Consider the following 24,256-nt stretch of genomic DNA (forward strand, 5'->3'; position numbering starts at 1 on the left):
GGAAGGGGTGTGAATTGGGGGTGGGTGGAGAAGGAGGTTTGTTATGTGCTTCCCGGCAGCTAAAAGCAGGTGTTCAGTCAACTGAGAGTTGCCCTAAAGGCTGAGAATAAGGATGCAAATGATCTGTGAAACATAAAAGGAACCATCTGAATGCCCCTTTTTTTGGTTTACCTCCACCCTGGGTAATTTGCATGACACAAGTTGATCAACCCTGAGAAAAAGCAGTTTGGTCCAACAGGACAAGATAACTTTGTCAAACCTAACAACCTTGCAAAGAGGCGAAAAGAGGCAAAGCCCAGAGGCCAGGAGATACAGAGACGAAAGGGTGGGCTGTGGCTCTGCCGTCTTGGAGGGGAGCTGAGTCCCCTGGTTGGCCATGCATATCCTCCAGGTTTCACAGTAGTTCAGCTAAGCCAATGCCGATCCCAGTACAGGTGTGTGAATTGCAGCTTGAACCCTCCTTGAGGAAGGCAGTGTGAGCAGCATTGGGCGAGCAGAGCCCGCTGAGCGCTGCCAAACAGGTACCACATCAGACTGGTTAGTTTAACCCTCCTGGAAGGGCTTTTAGGTTGTGCTTTGCCTCATATTTGATGCAGTAGCAATGCATGAATCCAGCCGGTTGCTGCAGCTCTAGAGGTGGCTGCTTAAGTGGTGACAATGCCTTAGCTCTAAACTGGTGTGTATTCGGGACCCTCCATGGCCAGCCTGGCGATGCTGAGTGCAGGGTGGAGCAGAGCTGAGCTGTTGTTCTGCCCATCCTGCCCTGACTCTGCTGCAGTCGAGTTCTACACCCAAGCTGGATTTACACCCACCCTGAGCTTTTAATGAAGCTAATTTTCTTGCTGTGATTTGGACCTGCACGTGTGTCTGCTGGGTGTTGTCAGCTCAGCCCTAGCGCAGATGGCCGATCTCCCACCACCTCTCACCTGTGCTCTCCTGTAGTGCAGGTGACCCGCTTCATTTTATTGACAGTTTCACTAATTTTCCCGGTGTTAATGAGCTCTTCCTCAGTTGCCATTCTCCCCCTTCCCCAAAGCCAAGGCGCTGACTCTTTCACTGTGAGGGTTAATTACTTGTTTATTTTGTGGACTGCACCTCCCCCTTTCTGATTTCACTTGATATGTACAGGATGTGGTGATAAAAATCAGTTCATGCTGTCTCCTGTTTCAGATAATTTTGCTTTTTTAAAGCAGCTTCACGGGGTAATTTGTGTGCACACGGCTGCTTGGATAGGAAGGTGGGGAGGGAGCAGCAGGCTGGGCAGCCCTGTGCTCTCTGCAGGCTCCATCCTTCCCCTTGTGGGCTCCCAGGCGTTTGAGCAAAGGTTTTGAGGAGTTCTGTCCTCACAGAGCCATTGTTATAAATCTGGAAAAAAGTAATTGGGACATTGTTCAGTCTGGTCTCCCCTCAGCTCCTCGCAGACTTCTCTTCAAAATCCAGCTGCTTCTCATCAGCAGCTCCAAGGGTTGTCTGGGCCAGCCGGCAGCTTGCCACGTTCAGTGGTGACACGTCTATGTCTGGAGAGAGCACGGCATCAGTATGGATCTGTACAGTCCTTTGCAAACTGCATGGTGTGCATGGAGGTGTGGTCCCTTCCAGCCTTACCCATTCTGGGATTCTGAGCCATTCTCTGGGGCCCCTGTGTTCATGGAGGGCACCAGTTGCAGACTGCATATGTTTAGTTGAACTAGGTGTATTCTGTTTTTTTTTCTAGGTTTTGCATCAATGATTTGTTTGGTTCTGCTGTTTCCTCCTAAAGTTAATGGTGTGTATGGATGGTTTACTCACACGCATGAAAAAGCTGCTTTCGGAGGTGGTTTGTATTGTCTGTATTTTTATCTTGAGTGTCTGATCTGCAGCATGTCCTGCAGAGATGTCTTCTTCAGGGAGATGTTGTCCTTCTGTGGATGTTTTTGCTTAATAAATTTGGCCCTTTTGAAGAAAGCTGTGTTCATTTTCTGAATTACGAAATTGCATATTGGAAACCAATACGGAGTAAAGGGGGCTGAGGTCAAGAAGGGTTAGTTATTAAAACTGGGGTGTATTCTGCTAACATCCCAGTGCCCCACAGGGGTAATGCTTCTTAGCTGTAACCCTGAGTCATAACTGCTATCCCCGGTGTAACTTGCAACCAAACCAGTATCACCTTGGAGAAGCTGACATGGAAGCTGGAGCCTAGAGGCTTGAGGGATCCACAGTGATGGGGCTGGTGGGTGCATGATGCCAATACACCCTCATGGAAAGGGGGATTAAAAATTGGGCTGGAAAACAGGGTCCAAACTGCCAAATGCCTGCATGTGATGGGTTTGCGGGTTTTTTTCTTTCTCTTTTGTTAGGGTCTGTTTGCCTGAATTTGTCAACTGGATTCCCCAACAAAAGAGGACCTGAGAGGTCTTTACCAGCAATAAAGGGAGCTCATCTGTGGAGGAAAGGGTTGCCCCTTTTGCTCCAAGCTGGCAGACTGGGAGCTGCTGACTTGGAATGAGATGGGTGGTGGTTTTCCATCTTGTCTTTCCTTGTGGTCATGACAGGGAGAGCTGATTTTCCTTCTAATTAAGTATGTGTAGTGACATGCCAGGAATCCATCCCTGCTGGATTGCATTCTTCTGTGGGCAGGCATCAGCTATACATTGTGATGGGGATTAAGCCATTAGATCTTACTGTATAGATAGTGCTTTACAAATGATCTTTTCCTGTGAAGATTTCCTAACTGGGCATAGCCCAAAGAGTGTGAATTAGATGGTTCTGACTATTTTATGTTATTCCTAATGCCTTGTTTTGGATGAGGCTGCAGTCCATTCTGCATACTCTTCTGTGATGGTGCCTCTGGTGCAGTCAGGGCTGCTGGGCAGTTGAGCCAGAACCAGGTGGGAAGTGGCAGAAAGGGCATTCCTTGTGTTTTATTGCTGGGAAGTCCCATACCATGTAGGGTTATCCATGAAGGGTCTTGATGATGGAGGAAAATGTGTCATCTTGCTTAATTGAATTTTCGTATTTCTTTAACAGTTCTGCTAAAAAAAACCCTCCAAAAATCTTGATGCGTTCTGGGATTAATTTTTGTGTGTTTTCTGAGAGCACAAATGAAGGCTTTAAAAGCAGTCTGATTTTCCAAAAGGTGGATGATCTCAAGCCTGACTGTGAAACACCCTGGTCCTGGTGTTGCAACATACTTCCCAAATGACCGTGGGCAGGTCAGACAGCTGGACTAGAAATGTCCAAAAGTATGATTTGGCATCCAAAATGCTGTCCCACTTGGACATATAGCAGCATAGCTGTGCCAGTTTGAGCTGCTGTTTGGTGGACTTCACGGCTCCTGAATGGCTGTGGTTCAGAGTCAGGTGAGGTTGGGTGTGAAATAAAAAAAAGGTGGTTTTCCAGTGTAAACACCACTTACATTCTGTGGGAAGAGTGGGAAAAAAGTGTTTTGGACCAGGCTGTTCCTCTATGGATTGTGGAAAGCTTCTGAACACTTGGCTTATGTTAGATGCCCAATTTCCAGACAGCTGAGGCTGGGGAGAGAGCATTCCCACTGTCTAGTTTCTTGATGTCTCTCTTGCTTGTATATAAATGAGTTTAGTATGAAGTCCTTGTTTCCCTGAAACAGAGAATAAATATAAAATTTGGAGCTGTTTCCTGGCTACAGCAGCAAATGAATGCTTGTATTTGGGATAACAGACTGATCTGGGCCATGGGAGCATCTTTGAAACTGCCAGCATGCTGGGAGTTAATGGATGTACTTGTATTTCTCCTGATGATCTGGTGTGTTAAGGCTTTAAAATCAATTTTACTGCTGCACACCACCACAGACCTTTTTATTTAAGATGTTCCTTCCATGAAGTTCAAATAGCACCCATGTTGGACTGAATTCCAAATCTCCAGGAGAGTTTAGGACAATTTTGCTTGAGGTTTCTGTTGTGGTTGCTTGCAGGAGGAAAAAAAACAGGGTGAAGTAACCAAGGTCAGCACCTCACTTCAAGCTGCCAGCAGAGCTCCTCCAAGGAGAGAGGGATTGAGTTACCCCTTGCCTCCAACTCACCCCTCATGCCCATTACCAAATAATCTAGTAAAACAGCCTCAAAAAGAATGGGAAAGTTAGGAAAACCTTTTGCTGTAAGTTCAGCTGGGCAAATGATGCTCAGAGCTGTGTTGGTGTCTCGGGCACAGTTTTCTCTTCAGAAAGTGCTGGAGAGGGATTTTACCCAAGGTATTGCATTAAAGTCCTGATGTCCATAAAGCATGGAGCAGAACATGTGTCTTCACATGCACCTTGTTTGCCCCCATCTTGTAGTGGGTTTTAATTTTTGAGTGCAGTGATTTTGATTACATTTTGCACTTATTACTGATCATTATATATAGTGCCTTTATTTGAATTTAATTAGTTCTTGTTTAATATTGTAGTAGGCTTTATTACAGATTAGTACTACCTTGTGTTTATTAGTTTTTCCATTCTAGAGGATCTGTAAAGTCTTCCCAGGGTTGATTCCCGACCTTAGGATGCTTGTGTGCCCCCTTCGATGCCCTTGGACACGTTATCCAATTATGATAAAAACTTTCTGGCCCATTTTCATTTATTTTCTATCTCATTTTGCACTGTAACTTGATTGTTATGAAGTCATTGAGCTAATGACAGTATTATTGGGTTCCAGCTTGTATGCATTTGACATTATTGACATTTCAGCTTTCTCTGGGTTAAGTCTTAAAGATGGCATTCCCTGCCAGCATTGCTTTTTGTCTCGTTAATGTTGAACTAACCTTAAAGGAATAGATTTTGAAAAACTATTTCTGAGGTTATGCTAATTTTTGCTATGTAACGGCTGTGTGACTTTAAGAAGTTGCATTTCAGCAGCAGGCTGGACTAGACAGCACACTGGTGCATTCTGTGATGCCAAGGAAATAATTTGGTGCAGCGCCCTACCGCATGCAAGCCTTGTTTTTCTTGGGATATCTCCCATGGACCTTCTGGCTGATTTTTCTTGTTCTTCAATCTGACGTGATTGTCGTATATTGTGGTATGTAGGGCTCCAAGCCAAGAATATCCAATATTTTTGAAATGTGTTCATTACTGTTGAAAATAGACCTTTTTTTCCATTATCCTATAAGACTTTGCCACTTCTCTAATATGCTAATTTTATCCTGCTTTGGCATCCACACTTCTTTGTGTTATTTTGGTGTGTACTGTGTATATATCTTATGTATAGCTCTGTGTGAGTGTGTTACTGTATGTGATTTATATAGAGCTTGTCTTGTCTGTGCTGTCACAAGGAATTAATTCTCAGTTTGTGGTGGGATCTTGGGTTGGATATCTTGGGCCCAACCAGTCCATTGGAGGTCTCTCTGTGACCTGTCCTGCTTCCCTTCATCCCCGAACAAGGCCATTGTTCCACCCAGGCAGGAGAAGACACAAACTATAGATGCCCAATTTTGGGTGAGTGCAGGTGAGGGATGTGGGGACTTTGGAGCTGGTGGGTGGAAGTCTCTAGATCCCTGAGTTACACACGCTTGTGAACTGCATGTGTGCAAATGAGGACAAATGTGGTCAAAACGTATATGGAGAAAATGCCTTTAAAAATGGGGATAAACCTGCCCTGAAATAGAGTGGGAGACATGTTGGACTATGACTAGATTGCCATGGGCATGGATGAAGGTTGGAGACAGCAGCCAGGGCAGAGGTGGAGTGCGTGGGTGAGTGGAGAAGATTGGTGTGAGAAACAGCACTGGATGGAAGGTTTGAAAGGAAAATTCTGATTTGGATATGAAGATCATTAATTGGGCAAATTGATTCCTCCGTAGTTTCATGAACACCTTGCTTTGCTATTTTGCTTTCCTGGTGTGCCTGCTTGGGTCACATGCATGAATCCAAAAACTGGGTAGAAGGACTGTGACAATGCCAACATGTTTGGGGACAGGAAAGGAGGCAGAGTTAACTGTGGCATCCAGTCATGGAGGAAGAATGAAACTTAGTGGTCAGCTCTGACCAGATGGAACCAGTGGAGCAAAATGCCCACTTAATATTCCCATCTTTTGGTCCTGCTTAGAAGAGGGTGATCTCTGTTGCTTGGACATTCATGGTCTTTGTTACGATGTCATCTCTCTAAGGCCTCCACATAGTCCTGATGGTATCTGCCAAGGGCATGGAGGCCTGACCCATTGTGACTTTGTCAGTTCTACATGTTTGCCCAGCTGAATTGTGATGGGCTTTGTTGTAGGCAGGTAAAGGTTTCCAAGAAGCTCTGGAGTTCCTGGACTGATGACCTGAAAACAGAGGGATAAAATATGTGATGTGAAAAGTGGGGAGGATGGGTTGCTCCTTTGAGATGGTTGGCGTTTACTAGGAGGATGTGAGGTTGAAATTATTGCAGGTAAATGCACTGTCTACTTTGGCTGCCAGTTTCATGGTTGTCAGCTGAGACAGGTATTATGCCAGGGTAAGACCTCCAGCAAGGGTCTTGGTGGGTCTGGCATAGCAGGGAAGACTGTAAACTGGATTTCTACTCAGTATTGCACTGGGTTTCTGGGCTGGAGAGGCAGGTCTTGGTCTAAGGAGCACTGTGGCTTGTCACCAGGTGGGCTGTGCCTGTTCAGTGCTGGTGGGGTTGCTGTTGGTGGTGGGATCAGAAATACTAGTTTCCTGCAAAGGAGGACACCTTACAGCGTGATAGAGGCCACAAAGGCATTAAACTGTTGAGCCTGTTTTGTCACTCAGCGTCACCATCAGTCAGTGAGAGCTCTGAAGATGGAAAACTTTCATAATGTGAAGTTACTGAAGGAGGGGAGACATTCAACACGATTAGCTTAATATTCATTCACTCGAGCTATAGGAAGTTTAGGATGGGTTGGTGACTGTGTGGACCATGAGCAAGCCTCCTGGAATTGGTTTTGTTTGTATCAGCCAAAGGGGGATTTCCCAAGATTGGTCCTTATGTTCTCCAAGCAAAGCAGGCTGAATATTGTTGTATCTGACTCTGCAGGAAAGCTGACACAGTGGCAGCAGCACTCAAAATTGTATATTATTCCCTTCACAGCCAAAGGTAGAACAAGAAAAATATCTTGTGTCAACCTGGCCTTTGAAATACAAATGAGTGAGCTCAAGCTCACTTGTAAATGTCACGGTGTGCTTTGTGCTCTCGCTCCCTAATGTGGCTGCTTTGCTTTCCCAGGTAACACATTTTCAGGCTCTTGCTTCAAGTGATGCTTTGACAACAGGGAGAGGAGAAGAGAGTCACGGTGCTTTGTGTTGAGTCCTTCAGGGCTGTTTTCCAACTGAGAAGCTGTACTGACCCTGAGCCAACATGAAACCATCAGCACAGGCACTGTGCTCCTGTGAAAGCCAAGCTGCAGCCTCATATTCTTCTGTTGTCAGACTTGGGGGAATGGTGTACGAAAGGGCACTGTGCAACCCTTTGGCTTGACAGCCTTGGCCTTTTTTATGTGCTGTAAGTCTTTCTTAGGGCGTTTTTGTGTCCCTCTGTCAGGTAGTCTGTGCTTACTTGCTGAAACCTATTAATCTTATTTTAAGGGTGAGTTGTCCTGCACTGAACCACCAGCAAACAGTGGTGCCTGGCCAGCTGGGCAAGCCTGCTGCAAGTTTGAAGAAGCAGAGGGACAGGCACTGATCTCTTCTCTCCGGTGAGCAGTGATAGGACTTGAGAGAATGGCATGAAGCTCAGTCTGAGCAGCGGGAGGAAAGGGTTGGTTGCTTATTATGAAAAGATTCTTCATCCAGAGGGTGTTTGAGCACTGGAAGAGGCTCCCTGGGGAACTGGTCACAGCACCAAGCCTACCAGAGCTCAGGAAGTGTTTGAACAAAGCTCTCAGGCACATGGTGTGATGCCTGGAGTTGTCCTGTGCAGGGCCAGGAGTTGATAGTCCTTGTGGGTCCCTTTGAGCTCAGGACATTTATGATTCTATATTTCTATGGCAAAGCATTGCACTAGTGCAGTCACCTTGAGGGTCATCTCTACTGCCTTTTGCAGGATGCACTTCTGGGGTTTCCACTAACTCATGCAGCTTCTTTGTGGACTTCTTTCCCTCAAAACAGAATCACAAGGCCTGTAGAGAGCCAAGACTGGAACAGGATATGTTGCTTCTGTAGAGAAGCCTGTTGTGGAAAGTAATTGTGCTATTTTGGGTTATACCACCATAGGCTGGCTGGGTTTGATGATGTTTCTGTCCTGTCTGGAATTAACCTGATGGGGACGGTAAGACAAAAAATAACATTAGATGAGAATAAACCCCTGAGAATTGCATTTTGGATACCAGAGGATGTACGTCCTCAAAACCTTATTGTTTTAAAACAATTTGCTGATTAGTTCAAGCCAACTTTCAGACTCCTGTCTTAGTAATAGGCATTTCTGTGGAGTTAATCAGAAAGAACTGCAGTTTCTTTTACCATGAGCAAAAAATAGATGTCAGACTGAGGACAATGTGTAACAGCAATGACTGGATTTGTTGACTTAGCCAGAAATACACAGCCAGTAAAAAATCAAATCATGTGGAAATACCTCACAGGCTCTGAATCAGTGCTGACAATCCCTGTGGAGCTTTACTTGCAGCTGGTGAATAAAGTTGTTGAGAGAAGTAGCAGGAGTGCAGCAGAGCAGGAGATTCTCTCCAGGTTCAGGTGTATCAGGGAAAGGCTCCTCCTCCTCCTGTCTCACTCTGCCCATCTGCAGGGACTCAGCATCTCAGGCTGGACTTAACCCCTGCCTTTTTGCTTCTGTTTTGGGAGAGAAAGAAAGAAAGAAGCCTGTGGTCAAAAAGTAGAGTCCTGGGCCAAACTTTTGACTGATATGTTTTGCTAGATCAGAGCTGTTTTCTGAGTGGATAGAGCCAAGGAGAGCTCATCCATCCCAGCTTGGATGCTGCAGAGATGCAGTTCAGATGCCCCCAGCCAGTGCTGCATGTTGGGCAAATGAAGTGACACAGCTGTCACAGAGGTACTTGGGTGCCTTGATGAAGAACTTAGGGTCTCCCATCCAGCCTTCATTATTGTGGTGGGTTGACCCTGTCTGGATGCCAAAAGCCACTCTGTCACTCTTCTCTGCAGCAGGAGAAGGGTGAGAAAATAGTAACAAAAGGTTTGTGAGTTGAGATAAAGGCAGGTAGAGATCATAAACTGATTACTGTCATGGGCAAAACAGACTCGACTTGGGGAAATTAACTGAATTTATTACCAGTGAAAATACACCAACCAAAATCAGAGCAGGATAATGAGAAGTAAAATGAATCTTATAAAGACCTTCCACCCACCCATTCCTCCTTCCCAGGCTCTGCCTCCTTCCCCCCCCAGGCAACAGAGGGAGACAGGAATGGGGGTTTGCAGTCAGTTCATCACAGGTTGTGTCTGCTGCTGCTCAGGGAGCTGCAAGCTCCAGCTTAGGGTCCCTCCCATCGGAGGCAGTCCTCCATGAACTTCTCCAGCGTGAGTCCGTCCCACGGGCTGCAGCTAGTCACGAACTGCTGCAGTGTGGGTCACACTTCCATGGGGTGCAGTCCTTCAGGAACATGCTGTTCCAGCATGGGTCCCCTAGAGGGTCACAAATCCTACCAGGAAACATGCTCTAGTGTGAACTCTTCTCTCCATGAGTCCTCAGGTTCCTGTCAGGAGCCAGCTCCAGCTCAGGTTCACAGCCCTTTCAATCATCCACCAGCACTGGTGTGGGTCTCCTCCATGGGTTGCAGGTGGATCTCTGTTCCCCTATGGTTCTCCATGGGCTGCACCACAGTCTGCAGGTGCCTGAAGCACCTCCTCCCACTCCTTCACTGACCTCTATAGAGAGTTCATCACTAATCCAACTTTGTGATTTTGGCATGATACTGCGGTACTGTATGGTGTGGAGGAGGCAGCTATAGTGTACCTTCTTTGTGGCTGGTTGATACCCTAGTTTGCAGTGAATCCACCCTCCCCCCTGCCCCTATTTTTACCATTTTAGTTAAAAACATTAACAACCTGGTGTTGTGTAACAGGCTGCTGGGGCTGTTGCTCATTCCCCACGATGCTCAGCCACAGAAGATACAAAAGCTGGTGCTCCAGGCCTGTGCCTGGGTTCCTCCCCATGCTCGACTGTGATGTAAAAATATGTGGTAGGAGACTTTGCAGACTGAAAAGGGCTTCATCTTCCCTGGATGAGCTCAGCTTTTTTTACAACACTCCACTTACACCAGCTGATGTCTCTCCAAGAGTCTGAAGTCAGGATAGTGACCCACAGCCAGAGCATCTGCCAGAGCTCCCTGGATGAAGTACTGAGCCTGCTGCCCTCTGGGCAGGAGCCTGCCAGGTTTGCCCATAAACTTCTGGTATTTAGTGTGGTAAAACAGGGAGTTTATAAAAGGTTTTAGTGGTGGCAGGGCTGTGCCAGTGTGCTTGAATGCATTCATGAAATAGTGTTGTTGTGTGAAGGAAGTTGCTGAAATGGTACCCAAGTCCCCTTAGAAAAAGCTGGTGTGATCAGGGAAGATTCACCTTCTCTCCATTTCTCCTTCTATTTCCTGCCTATCTCTTTTGATAATTTTGAGTCTTTCTGCTTTGTGCTTCTTTAACTTCTTGTTTACTTACAAACCTCTGAGGTGTGCCATTAACTTTGAGTTTCAGTGCTTTTGCCTTTGCTGTGTTGAGCAGTGCATGCTAGTTGAATCATTGCTGTTATTTCAGGTTTTCCTGAGCCTTCCCACAGGCTGCTTTTGATTTCAAAGATACTTGCTGAAAAAAGGAAGATTTCCACAGAAAAGGCTATGTAAACTCTGATGCTTTCAAGCACGACTCCTGTTGAGCATCTGTCCTGTTTTACCTTGGCAATTAAAAGCTGATTAGAGGGGTACGAATACCAATATCAGCTATTTTTATGGCACATGGGTCATTTGGATACTTTTGCAGTGGAATGCCCAGCAGACTACTTGGTGATGGGTGCAGGGACTTAGGACATGCATGTAAGCCCCAAGCATTGCTGCCTGTCACAGCACTGCAGTGCTGAGCATCGATGTGGCAGCCCCTTGGGGTGATCAGCAGCAGAGGCTGGGAGTTTGGGGAATCTCTGCAGGGGAAACATGTACTTCATCTAGCTGAACCCTCTCCTTTGGAAACTGGGAATAGGTCCAAATTTCCCACTTGCTGTACCTTTCCTCTCTGTGCAAGCTCTCCCCTCTCCTCCTCCCAGATGGCTTTCCATTTCCCAGTGCTGCAGCTGACACATCTGGGCAGGAGTATCATGGACCTCTGTGCAGCACATCAGCCTTGTCCTACCATGCTGACTTCCCTCAGCAATATCCTAAGGGATAGGGATAGCAGTGATGATAGATACCCACTCTAATTCCAGGAATGCCCTTCTCAGTGCAAGCCTTCTTCATGGGGTGTGTTTCCCACCCTGTATGGAGACAGCCAGAAGAGTCCTCTGAAACCTGAGCATCACCTTGTGCAGGTGGAACCTCTTTTGGATATGAATCAGGAGGCAGCATCTCTAACTTGGATTGACAGAGCAGTGTCGGAGCCACAGCTCAAATCTGTCAGAGCTTTTTCTAGCAAATCACTTTTAAAAGGGTGTTTTAATGTCTATTTCAATGAACAGAAGAGAAAGCCCAGCGTGGGGCACAGACAGGTTGTAAGGCAGGAGTTGCCAGCTGCAGGTACCTCCAGGAACAGCCAGAGCTTCATGGTACCATAGCCAGTACCAGGGACAAGAGCAGCTTTCCTCGCTGTTCACTTATTTTTCTTTCCACCTGAGTGTTTTGTGCATTTTTCAAAGCCTCATGTGCATATTCTGATTATCTTCTTCTGGACTAAGCAGGTGTCCTCCTTTCCCTTAGTTGGTTTCTTCACACAGAGGTCAGGAGTGGCAGAACTTCTGTTCAGAGATAAAATAAATGTGTTTATCTGTCCCAGGAACCTGGGTATGGGCAATACCTGAGAATAGTTTTGGTTTGTTTGAAGCAGCTTGGAATTTTTAAGGAAAATCAGAGGAACTTCCCTTAGGATGAGCTGCTTAACAAATGTCCTGCCAGACACACTGATAAACACCAGGGAAATCCAAAACAGATCCCAGCACTGTTCTCTCCAGCTGCCAAGTTTGTGTTTGCTTTGGGGTTTTAATTATGGGCAGTTTCCCCAAAACAAAATGAGTGTTTTATTTGTTATCATCTTCCCTTCCTCCTCCTTTTTGTCCCCTTCTCTCTTTTGCTACTTGTTGGCTGTGTGCTGGGCTGTGCGGAGCTGTGCTGGGTTGTGCTGAGCTGTGCTGGGCTGTGCTGGTTGTGCTGGGCTGTGCTGAGCTGTGCTGGGCTGTGCTGGTTGTGCTGGGCTGAGCTGGGCTGGGCTGGGCTGGGCTGGGCTGAGCTGTGCTGGGCTGTGCTGGTTGTGCTGGGCTGTGCTGGGCTGTGCTGGTTGTGCTGGGCTGTGCTGAGCTGTGCTGAGCTGTGCTGGGTTGTGCTGGGTTGTGCCCATTCCTGTCACTAATGGAGTTGGCACTGTTCTTTTCTCCAGCCCTCCTCAGCCCTTGCTTTTGCTCTGTCACTGATGACCCACAGCTCACTGTGCTGATGGAAAGTGAGCTTGTGTCTGTACTGGTGAGCTTTCTGCTGGTCAGTGAACTGTGTTAGCATCTGGAGGAGTTTGGTGAGCACCAGGGCCAGCAGTGGCTTCAGGGAGTGAGGGAAGGTTACCTGGTCTTTGGCAGTGATGAAGTGCAAGACTTGAGCACATTGTGGAGCTTTCAACCCAGTCCACTTCATCCATCAAGGCTGCATCCACATCACTTAAAAGATAAAAAAGTTTAGTGGACCTTTTTCTCTCTCCAAAAAGGTCAACTGCTTTGAGAGTCCTGAAAGCGCTGAGGTATAGATAGATGGTCATTGATTTCTTTCCCCTCTAAGCTATCTTGAAAGTAACTTAAGCCCTCTGCAGATAATCATGGCATAGAGTCAAATTTTATTTCAATAGAAAGGAAAAGCCTGGCAGACCATCAGCTCCTTTTATTTCAGTATATGGTTGTCTTGTCACCCATGCACATGTAGAAATATGCTTTGTTCTCATGTGTTCACTGATGCATTCAAGCTAAATGTGGTTGAACCTGGTGGCTCTTTGGATGGGTTATAGGGCACTTCCAGGTGCCATCTGTACATGAGGACACTGGTGATGCAGGGAATGTTGTTTTCCCACCTGTATGACACACTGGTTATTGGAGGTGCCTTTTGATGATCATTCGGGATGTTAAAGCCTTTCTTTTTAGATCCATGTTTATCTTTGTATTGGCTAAATTTCAACTCACTTTCTTCCTTCTGAACAGTTTCCTTTTTGTTGAATAAACTGTTCCTCACAAACCGTACCAGTGAGGTCACTGATGTTGGTGGGGGATTGGTTGATTGGATTTTTAACAGCTCTTTCCACCCAAGAGTGGATTTCCTTTCGTTATGCACCTTCTATCTGGTTTTCCAAGCCTTTTTCACCTTGTGAGTTCCTAAATATTTTTGTTTTATGAAGATGTGGGATCCTATCAAAGAAATTTAAGCCTTCTGACAACAGAGTTGCATTTTTTGTGTTACTTTGCACAGACCCATACAATATGGGACATTGTTCCCCAAGGACCAGATGGCTTGAAATCCACCATTCATACAGGGCAGAGTAGCACACTTGTTCACTTTAATCTGTTCCTTTTAATAGTTACTAGTTATGGTTATTAGGATTTTTCTGTGCTGTTGGTGATTTATAACCCTTTCATTCTTGTATAACTGCTGTGGATGGAAAAATCAAAGGTCTGGTTGGTGTTTGCCCAGGGCACCCACTTTGGTCATATGAGCTTGGGCAGAGTGCTGTACTAATGTGGCTCTGTGGCTTTTGTCTTAAGCTGGATTGAGTCCCAGTCAGCTTTGGGCACAAGCAGAGCAAGCCCAGGTCTGTCTACACATGTCTGGGTGGACACATCCCACTTGGGTCATGTGAAATCCCTACTCATCACAGCCTTAGAGGAACCTTCTTGCCTTTGGCTGTGCCTGTGAACTGTGTAGCACTGGATATACAAAATAATCACAGGGAACCTGAAAATGCCTGTGATGTGAAATTGTTACATTAATAAAAATAAAGGAATTGTTTGTGTTCAACCAAGCACGGTCGTGCCTGTTTCTCAAAGAACTGTGTTTTCAGCCTTGCACTCCTTGGAGAAACCCTGATCAGCAGTGCTGTTGTGAGCTTCAGTGTAGGTGATTGCAAGGTGGCAGGCACAAGCTCTTGCCCAAGAAACCTTTTCGTGTGCACATGTGCAAAATATCTGATGTGAGCGGGGAAGGCAGAGCCTGTGTTCTGCAGTGCAGATGCCGTGGTGTTCCCCTGTATGGGGTGAATCAATCCCAAATCTGCAGAGATGCAGCTCAGCCCCAGCAAGAAGAGGGAAAGAGAGGAGGAGAGGTCTCCCTGTGTGTCTGAAGTCTGTAAGGTCTGTGATTTCTGTCACTGCAGCATCAGTTCAGGTCAGGTTCATCTACTGGATGAGTGTAAAAGGAGAACAAACCCACCCCTGCTGTGTGTGCATCTCTGTTCCGTGCTGCAGTGCACAGGTCCCATGTGCCTGTTGGATTCTCATCACTCAGCGAGTGCTGCTTGGGGCTGCTGGCACCGCTGGCCAGGCAGGGCAGGCTCAGCCCTGCCCACAGCATGGCCAGCCCTGCAGCCTGCTGGAAGAACTTGCCTTGCAAGTCTCTCCTGGACAGTGGAAGGAAAGTCACCTCCATGTGGCCTTGGTTTTTCCCCCGTATATCTTTCAATTTGCTAGAAGCTCTGTGTCAGAGCTGCCCAGGGTGTGAGATGTGCTACTCACAGTTTATCTTCCTGGCCAGTTGGGCTTCTCCTTGGTTGGATAGCAGAGATGCTGGTGCATATGTGGGGGCTGGAGCCGTTGGCAGAGTTTAGACCAGAACACTCAGGTCTTGTTCGGGGCTGCTCCTGGGGCCAAACAAGGGACGCTTGGTGTTGATCACCTTTAGATGATGAAAGTGGCGGGGTGGCTAAGATTCAGGGTTCTAGAGCAGCTCATCTGCTCTCACAGTGATCCTGATGAGGTCAGGCTGAGAGACCTGGGGTTATTCAGCGCAGAGAAGGCTCCTGGGAGACCTTATTGTGGCCTTTCAGTGCTTAAAGGGGACTTAGAAGAAAGATGGGGACAGACCTTTTGGCAGGGTCTGCCTGTCGTGATGAAGGTCTATGGCTTTAAACTAAAGAGGGTAAATTCAGATTAGATATAAGGAAAACATTTTTTACAATGCGTGTGGTGAAATGGTGGAACAGGTTGCCCATAGTAAAGTAGATGGAGTAGATGCCTAATCCCTGAAAACATTCAAGGTCAAGTTGGATTGGGCTCTGAGCAACATGATGAAGTTGATGTTCTGCTCATTGCAGGAGGGTTGGACTGGGTGACCTTTAAATGTCCCTTCCAATCCAGCCTAATCTATGATTTCCAGTCTGGTAGAGAGAACATCACTGCAGTGCATCATGAGTAGTCAGCATGGAGCTTGTGCATGCAAACCAGGGTGATGCTGTGGTCTTTGATGTACAAGAAATTATTGTGGGATGCTTTCCATGCTACCAAGAGTGGTGAGTCAAGCGGTGCTGGTAGTAACTGCTGGAAGCACATTGTGTTGTGATTTGTTTGGGGACAAAGAGGGTGTTGTTGCAACTAGGTGCAACAACAGGACACCTGGGTCTCAGTGCGCTGGGAAGTGTCCTCAGGTAACTTACTGCTTCCTGACATGATTCAAGTGGACTTCTTGGTCATGTTGTCGTCTCTAAGCCTGGGGATCATACCTAGTGCAAGCAGGTATCTCTTGACCTTGATGGGTATGTAAAAGTGTTATTTTCACCACAGTGATAGGAGGAGCACTCACAGTGCTCCAGAGCCTATTATTCTTTGTACAAATGTTGAATCAAAGGCTGTCCATCCCCCTAGGAGCTCATGGTCTGGATCAATGACAGGAGGTTGTGATTGGTACATGCATATGGGAGAATAAAATAAAAATGCCAGGACACTGTTGATCATCTTGACAGACATGCCTCAGAACATCAGCAGCCTCATAGTTATTGAGTTTTCTTGTAAATGTCACAGTAAAGGAAAGTTTTGATGAAGTCGCTGAGGTGGTTTGGCAGACATTTGAGATGAATTTCTACCAGACAAGGGGCAGGAAGGGAGACAATATCATTCAGTATCGAAGGCATTTTCCATTGAATGGCCCGGGAGGCCAAGTTCTTAAAGTAATAGTCAACATTATAAGAGTCAACAGCAGATAGTGGATACTGTAGGGCATGGGATAAGCCTTGAGAGATACAGAGCTCTTGTGTGATGAGATAGGGAAAGGGGCTATCCTTGAGAAGCTGAAGTGGGATGGAAGCGATGACCTGTGTGGTAGTACACTTGCTGGTCAGAAGTTAGGTGTCTCACAAAAGGGTGGCTGAGTTGGCTGTGATGTGGGAAAGCAAGAGCTTCAAAGACAATGGCAGATTTGGATGCTGGATGAAAAAGCATTCAGAAGATGTCCTGAGACTTAATTTTGGGCATAAGGAGACCAGTCTTGAGTAGAGAGGAGAGTCTGCATGGAGGAGGGCACAGACCATCATAATGATCCAAATTTTTGGTGGAGATGAAGGGGAGGTAGAGAAGGATGGGACCATGGGTGGAACCACAGGTCCCATTGGGAGGGAAATCTGAAGTTGAACTGGAGGATGATGAAGAGGCAGGAAGGAGGAGATGAGAGATTGTGCTGACAGAGGCAGGTTGGAGAAGCCAAGGCTGAGCAGAGGGACATACATATTTTGACCTTTGGGTAAGGATACACTACCTTTTTCAGTAGAACCGTTAATAAATAAGATTATTGTTTCCAGACCCAGACAGGATCCTCTGCAGATAAACCAGTGTAGACAGGGGAAAGCTTTGTGTGTAACATCATCCTGGGGTGAATCAAACACTGCAGAAACAGACAGGCAAAAGAGGTGGTTGTCCCACTCTGGTCAGCATTGGTGTGGCCTCACCTGGAGCTCTACAGTGCAGTTCTACACCCTCCAGCTAAGAAGGATGTGAAGGTCCTTGAATGCATCCCAAGGAGGGCAAGAAAGTTGGTGGAAGAGCTGGAAGGCATGTCCTGTGAGGAGCAGCTGAGGGCTCTGGACTAGTCTGGTTTGGAGAAGTGGAGGCTGAGGGACAACTTCATTGCTCCCTAACAGCTTCTGAGGAGGGGAAGGGGACAGGGCAGTGCTGAGCTCCTCTCCCTGGGATCCAGTGGTAGGATGTGTGGGAATGGTTCAAAGCTGCATCAAGGAAGGTTCAGACTGGACATAAGGAATCATTTCTTTACTAACAGGATGGTCAAACACTGGAACAGGCTTCCTAAAGAGGTGGGCAATGCCCCAAGCTTGTCAGTGTTTAAGAGGCATTTGGTTAATGCCATTGATTATAACCTTTAACTTTTGGTCACCCCTGAAGACATTTGGACTACATGGTTGTTTTAGGTCCCTTCCAACTGAAATGGTCTATTCTATTCTATTCATTTAAAATATGTTCTATTCCATTCCATTCCATTCTAATCCTCTCCTGTCATCAGAAGTGGCTCTGCGTGCATGGTTTTGGTCAGGGATCCGTGCTGCACTCCTGCCTAGGAAGGGACCTGCCTGGCTCCATGCGCTTTCTGTCCCATCTGCCCTCTTGTGATGGAGATGCTGTTCCCATAAAACAGGCATGTGCTGGTGTCTCTGCCTGGCTACACAAGCCGGCTCTGGAAAACCTCAAGTCCTAGATTACCAGCATAGCAGGGCTCTCTGTCTGCAAAGGTGTAAGATTACAAAACACACACTCGCAAGGCTTAACCAAAACCACCTCATTTTTAGCAGTTTGTGAGGGTTTATTCATTACACTTCAGCAGAGGAATGCAGGAATGTGAGCAGCATTAAACCTATTCATTTGGCAGGGAGGCATCTCCTCTCCCCTGCTCCAGCCTGCTTGGCTTTAATGATAATTGCACCTCTTGAGTTGTTGAGTTGGCTCTCTGCCACACCAGCCCTCCCCACACAGATGTGTGTGGCACAGTGCTGGGAAGGAAGGCTGGAGCCGGGAAAGAGCTTAGGTTAATGCTTTGGAGCAGGGCCGCCCTTCCCACTGGATGCACTCCACGCACTGCTTTGCATCCTGCTCTGCATCTCGTCCTGCATCCTGCCCTGCATCCTGCCTCCATCCCATCCTACTTGCACCTCTTCCCAGACTCCCCTGCTGTGGGCAGCTGCCTGCTTCAAAAAAGGCTTTGCCTTCTCCCTGACAAGCCCTCAGCCCTGCAGATGGCCTGGGATGAGTTTTGAATGGCTCCTATCTCCTTTCCAAAGAGCCTGTTCTGCATGTCCTGTGCCACCCTACCTGTGTAGCACTGCCCCAGTGCCAGCACAGGCAGAGAGACTCCTGGATGTTTTTGGCTCTTGGCTCAGGGCAGGAAAGAGGGCAACAGTCCCTCCCTAACTCTTATGTATCCTGCTGGGGAATTCATGTTGTTGTTGTTGTTATGATGATGATGATGATTATTATTACGATTTCTTTCGTGCCTCTGATTAACCATCCCCAGATGCACCTAACAGTATCCTAGCATCTAAAATTTAACTATTGATTTTAAAAGCCTTGTCACTTTAAAAATGGGAAATATTAATAATAAAAAAAAAGAAGGCAGCAGTAATTTTTGTTGGCTTGTTAAGAATTTGAAAGATGCAATAAAATCGGTTTTAGGTTTATTCGTGCTGCCCTCATTCCCAGAGGAGGAATGTGGTGCTCTGCATAACCTGGCTGCTTGTAGCAGCTGCTGCCGTCACCGCTTTCGGCTCTGCTGCTGGAATTTCATATAAAGGGCCTGGGAAGTTGAGGGAACTGGTAGCACTGGATCCCTAATGAGAAGACAAGGATTGTGTGTGAGCTGCAGATGCACAGGCTGGGCAGCTGGAGAATTTGTCAGCAGAAGTGAGCACCATGGGTACAATAGCACTGTCGACCTAATAGGAGCTGGTACAGTTGAATTTGAGCCACAGAGAAATGGAGAAGGTTTTATTTAAGGTAGTTTCAAGGTCTCTGTTTAAAGGACACTGTTTTGAAGGGTCTGTAATGAGAATGGAAGCAGTCTAATTCAGTTCATTAGCTGGGGATCAGCCATCAGCTGGGGACCCCAAGGTTTCACCTGCTGCACAGCACCAAAGAGGGGACAGCCTGTTCCTAGAAGTTGAGATGAAACTAATTGTGTTTCAGCAGATGGGATGCATTTGGACAGTCTATTAACTGCACTTGTACTTGAAATATTAATTAAACCCTCTTTCCTGGCAGGACTAGGTGATGGAGAGTTAAGTGGTAAAGAAGTTTTTCTTTTTTTCTTAGCCCCCCCTTTCCCATATTTAGGATCCTCAGGTACAGTGTTTTAGGAACCCAACTTCTGGATTTTGGGCCAAGTCACTAAACTGCATCATTCCCATGGTCCACAGTTGTACAGCAAGAACTAGGACAGAGGTGGTCTTCCATGCTCTGTATCAGCCTCAGTTTTGGTCATAGGTATCACCAGTAGACAGTTCCTGTCCAGTTTCCTCTTGGTCAAGTTGAACTTTTCTGAAGGTGTGACTTTTGGACACATTATCCGCAATTGCTATGATGATAATCCCTTAATCGTTCATTTGTACAGTAATTTTTTAAGAGCTTACAAGAAGGCCAAATGTGGGAATATGAGGAAGGCGAGAAGATGGGATGGATGAGATGGGGCCACTAGAGCAAGTGAATGAGATAAAGAAAAGCAAATAAGTCTGTGGCAAGATGTGGGACTTTTCTGGCTGCTCTTTCCACCTAACTCATTCACTGCCCTGGATTGAGAAGAAGCAGCTGCTCGACAGCACACTGTAGAATATATATAGCAAATAGAAATACTTTGCACCATCTTCTATCTTGGTGGTCCTGCAGTCAGGGCCACCAAGTTTTTTGTTTGAAAACACTTACAGGTATCAATCTTATTTCATTAATGGAGAAATCAAGCCACATATGCTACCTGCCCTGACAGCCCTTGCCCTCTGCAGAAAGTCTGCATTCCTGAGCTTTAAACACAGAACATTTCTAATGACGAAAACAAACACACAAACAAATGAACACAAAACAAAAGAAAAAAGTGATGTATTTCCTGCTACCCTCTTAGCAGGGACAGTGCCCAGTGCCTTCCATCAGCTGTAAAGGTGGGGCACACCCCATCCTGGGAAAGGAGTGTTCCATGGAACCACCCTGCTCTCCTGCCGGTAACTCATACCCTGCAGCAAGGCAGCGCAGAGGGATGGATAGACTTGTGCTCAACCAGTCCTGCTTTCTCCTCGCCCAGCGGGTTGTTGGGCAATTTAAGGATTGCTCAACCCAATGGAAGTTTCTCCATCAGGATGACGGGTGCTAACAGCACTTAAGTAGTCGTTAAGTGCTTTGAGATCTGTGGAAGCGAATTAAAAGATAAGGAGAGGAGGCGGGGGCAGGGATGCAAGTGTCAGGAATTTAATTGGGAAATCTCTTCCATGGTATCACCTTTGTATTTGTAACGATCCCACTGCTACTGTTAGCCTTCTAGAGCTAGATCAAGACTGCAGTGAATCCGAGACCCTGAACCTTGCTGTTGCCGCTGGGTTTTGCTTGACATCATTACTGTTCTAATAGCAGCAGCAAGGCTTAAAAAAATATTGTGTCTCCTGGAACATAACCTCTTTGGGATGAGAAGAGGTCCTGGCACTGCACTCTGCCCAGATTTAGCTACAGATAATGGAGTTTTTCCTACCGACATCTTGGGACGATGGATGGTTGTACGGCACGGTCCTTTGGCAGCGTCCTTGCAGTGCCGGCTCTTCTCCATGGGCTTTGTCGTCCGACGGCAGGTGGTCAGCTGCCACCGTGGGGCTCAGGCTGTGCCAGCCATGTGTTGCCCAGTCAGGCAGGGCATAGCTGGTGACTTGCTCTGCGGTTGTTGCAATCCTCTGCCGGGATCTCCGGCTGAGCTCAGCTCTGCATGTATGCACATGCAGGGGAGCATCGCGAGAGCCGGCAGTCCTTCCTCCTCCCTGGTGCCGCAGCGAGCTGGCGAGCCGGCATCAAAGCGAAATTCCCCACTGGTGTCTCTTTCCTCGGAGGCTGCCTGTCTCCGTCGCTGCCTTTCAGTGGCATTGAAGCCTGCCTGGGAATGGGCGCCACTCCCGCATAGCTCCTGGGTCGACTCTCATTAGGAAGGGCGTATTCCTTGGAGAGGGTGAGCTGTGCCTCTCGTTTTGTTTCTCCACGTAGGAGCTGGGCTGCAGAGCCAGGACACAGAGCTGTGTTTCTTGCCCAGGGCTTGTTCTCACCGGCGCTGGCTGTGGCTGGCAGCCCTGCTAGCCGTGGAGCGGCGGTGCCTGGATGGCCGAGCCCTTCCTGCGTGTGCTGGGCTGCTCTGCTGGACCCTGGGCAGGTGCCCCCTTGGAACCATACCCCGGTTTGGGGTGGGCCTCTCATCCCTTGCCCTGAATTTCCCCATGTACTCTGTGGTGGTGAAAGACATCTTCAGGGAAAAAGTCACAGTACCCAGTTCTGGTGCTGCTCTTCTGAGGGTTCTTCCAGAGCTGATGGCTGTGGTGTAGCTCAGAAACCCAAACTGGGTACTTTGCAAGTGAAAGAAACTCACTTTCCTTGCCAGAGACAAGGAGTGAGTTGTTTTGCCCTCTCCAAACCAAGTGAAGAGATCTGGGCTTCAAAATCTCCCCAGAGGTGGTTCCCATCTTGGCACTATACAGTGTTGCTAGGGTTACTGGGTAAAACACCATGATCTTGTCCCCATATCTTCACACTAACTGTGTCATCTTCATTTATACTCTGGGTCCATTAGGGTGCAGCCACTGATGCAGCTTGTGTGCTCACTTGTCTCATTAGAGGAGGAGAACAGGTTGCCCAGCGAGGTGGTAGATGTGCCATCCCTGGAAACATTAAAGGTCAGGTTGAATTGGACTCTGAGCAGCCTGATCCAGTTGATGTCCCTGCTCACTGGAGGGGTTTGGAGTAGATGGTCTTTAAAGGTCTCTTCCAGCCAAATAATTCTATGATTCCATGAGGGCAACCCCCAGCCTGGCTAACCCAGAGAGGCAAGTGGGGTGCAGGGCATCCCGCTGATGCATCCCCTTGTTGCAGAGCAGCAGGAGCTGCAGGAATGGAGGACAGAGGCTGACCCAACACAGTGCCATGGGCTACAAAGGGATAGTTGCATGCCTTGGGGAGATCTGAGCACTCTCATTGCTCAAATACAAATTCCTCCCAAAATGGGTGTCTCAAGACCTTTTTAAAGGCTATTGCTAATTAATACTGACCCTACCTGTGCTTGTTCTTCAATAGTGGGATGCACCAGTCTGAAAGCAGGCTAGAGAGGCAAAACAAGTTTTGGGTTTTTTTCATCTTCCCACAAACCATGCTTTTCTGAGCAGCGAAAGACATATTTGCATTTTTTGGGACATAGAGTGAATACTTTCAGCAAATAAATAAATACGCATATTTATCCCACATGAGTATACACAAGGCAGTAAAAGATAACTGCACTTGGAGGGACCAGCATCTTGTTACTCCTGCACAGCTTGTTAGTCAGGGAGCCTGGTGAAGGTGTCATGTCCTGCGACAGTGTTTCAGCTCATACCTGTAGTGTCCCTGGTGTGTACCAAGCTTCAGCCGTGGGCTTCACTCTTCAGCACCTAGTCAGGAACAGCTTGCCTTGGTTTGCAGTTGGTGTTTCTAGCTGATTCCTCCAGTGCTGCAGGATCGCACAGTAAGCCAGTCAGCTGAGAAATGGGATCACTTCATCAAATTCAGTCCAGTTTTTCTGTTAGCACACATAAATACAGCTAGTCACTAAAAAACTGAAAGCCCAAGGACATGTTTGGTGGTTCATTCCTTCAGCAGCTGAGCAGTGTTACGGTAATATCTGGGTGTCCTTCTGCACTGCTATACCTGAAACCATTTCAAGCTGCTGGCAACAGAGGATGTTGCTGAGCACACTTGCAACAGGGAACCCATCCAGCTGACATTTTTTCTCTCCCCTAGGCTGTTATTCTGTAGATTTGATTCCCCAATCCAGTTCGCAGTCTCACATGGCAAACTGGCATGCACTGGTATGGCTGAGAGGGAGGAACTAATGGAAACAATATCACGAGCTGGTCCCAGTGCCAAAAAGCTTGTGGGGGAGAGTCATAGGCCTAATCACATCGAAACCTTGGGAGTTGCAGCTGAACTGGGAACCTCCTCGGGCTTTGTGCCTGCCCTACTTCCTAGAGCAGTTTGGTTGATGATGATAAATGGGAAATGGGAAAGTCTCAGCACCCAGGTCCCTGCACACACAGTTTGCTCCTTTGTGCTCTTGCTTCTAGAGTTAACAGCACAAAATCGTTGAGGTTGAGAGAGTGTTTGATAATTCTTTTCTCATATTTTTCCTTATTTCCATCCCATTCCAATACTCTTGACCAGCGTCCGTTCAGAGCAAGATCACCCCTGGTAGATGTGAGATTGGGAGGAGCTGAGCTGAGTACCAGGCTTGGGGCTGGATTCCACACGTACATTTTTGTCCTTTTTGCCCCACATGAGCCAAGATCCCCCTCCCAGGAGCCATGTTTCTGTTTGGCTTGTGTGAGGCTGGGTTTTGAACCTTTTGTTGGCTGTTTTCTTAACAGTGGATTGCTTGCCAACATCCTTGCTGCAGAGTGGAAATATAACCATGGATGTCCCTGCTCATTGCAGGGGCCTTAAAATAATGACCTTTAAAGGTCCTTTTCAACCCAAACCATTCTATAATTCTATGATCCCCAGTTCTGTGGTCCAGCAGGTGATTATTTCAGGTCCAGCAGGTGAGGGAACCCCTTTTGGAGAAGGGGGGAACAAGCACATCCTTCCTCTCCGCAGCCTTCTTCCAGCATGTAGCATTCCTGAAATGCACTATTTCCCCTGGCTCAGTGTGCAGTAACACCAAACCTTCTCTTTCCTTTGATCCAGGGCTTTTAACGGAGCAGCATGTTGCTACTGTGCTAGCCAAACAGCTTTGATTCTGCCGTGCAATGTGGTGTGCATGTGTCCAGGTTGATGAGGGCTGTAAACACCCATTTCCTTGCAGAAGTTGAGACTAAATGAAACCAAAGTTCACAATTGCAGTTTGGGTTATTTATTTATTTATTTTTTCTGATGCTCCCTGTGTTTTTAATACTTATTACTGGATGCAAGGGGATGCTGTATCCGTGTGTACCTACAGT

General features: G+C 47.1%; 2 long non-coding RNA genes across 2 annotated transcripts in view; one reads left to right on the forward strand and one right to left on the reverse strand.

Annotated features, from left to right (window-relative positions):
- Positions 1–24,256, forward strand: part of LOC146442419 (uncharacterized) — a 125,116-nt gene that overhangs the window by 61,405 nt on the left and 39,455 nt on the right. The window lies entirely within an intron of this gene.
- LOC146442421 (uncharacterized) lies at positions 1,060–6,248 on the reverse strand. The gene is made up of 2 exons (XR_014850259.1): positions 5,976–6,248; positions 1,060–3,595 (listed from the first exon to the last, which is right to left on the reverse strand). It is a non-coding gene; the product is annotated as an uncharacterized LOC146442421 (long non-coding RNA).

The sequence above is a fragment of the Lichenostomus cassidix genome, chromosome 2 (genome assembly GCF_008360975.1).
Source record: "Lichenostomus cassidix isolate B80296 chromosome 2, HeHo_3.0, whole genome shotgun sequence".
NCBI classification, from domain to species: Eukaryota; Metazoa; Chordata; class Aves; order Passeriformes; family Meliphagidae; genus Lichenostomus; species Lichenostomus cassidix.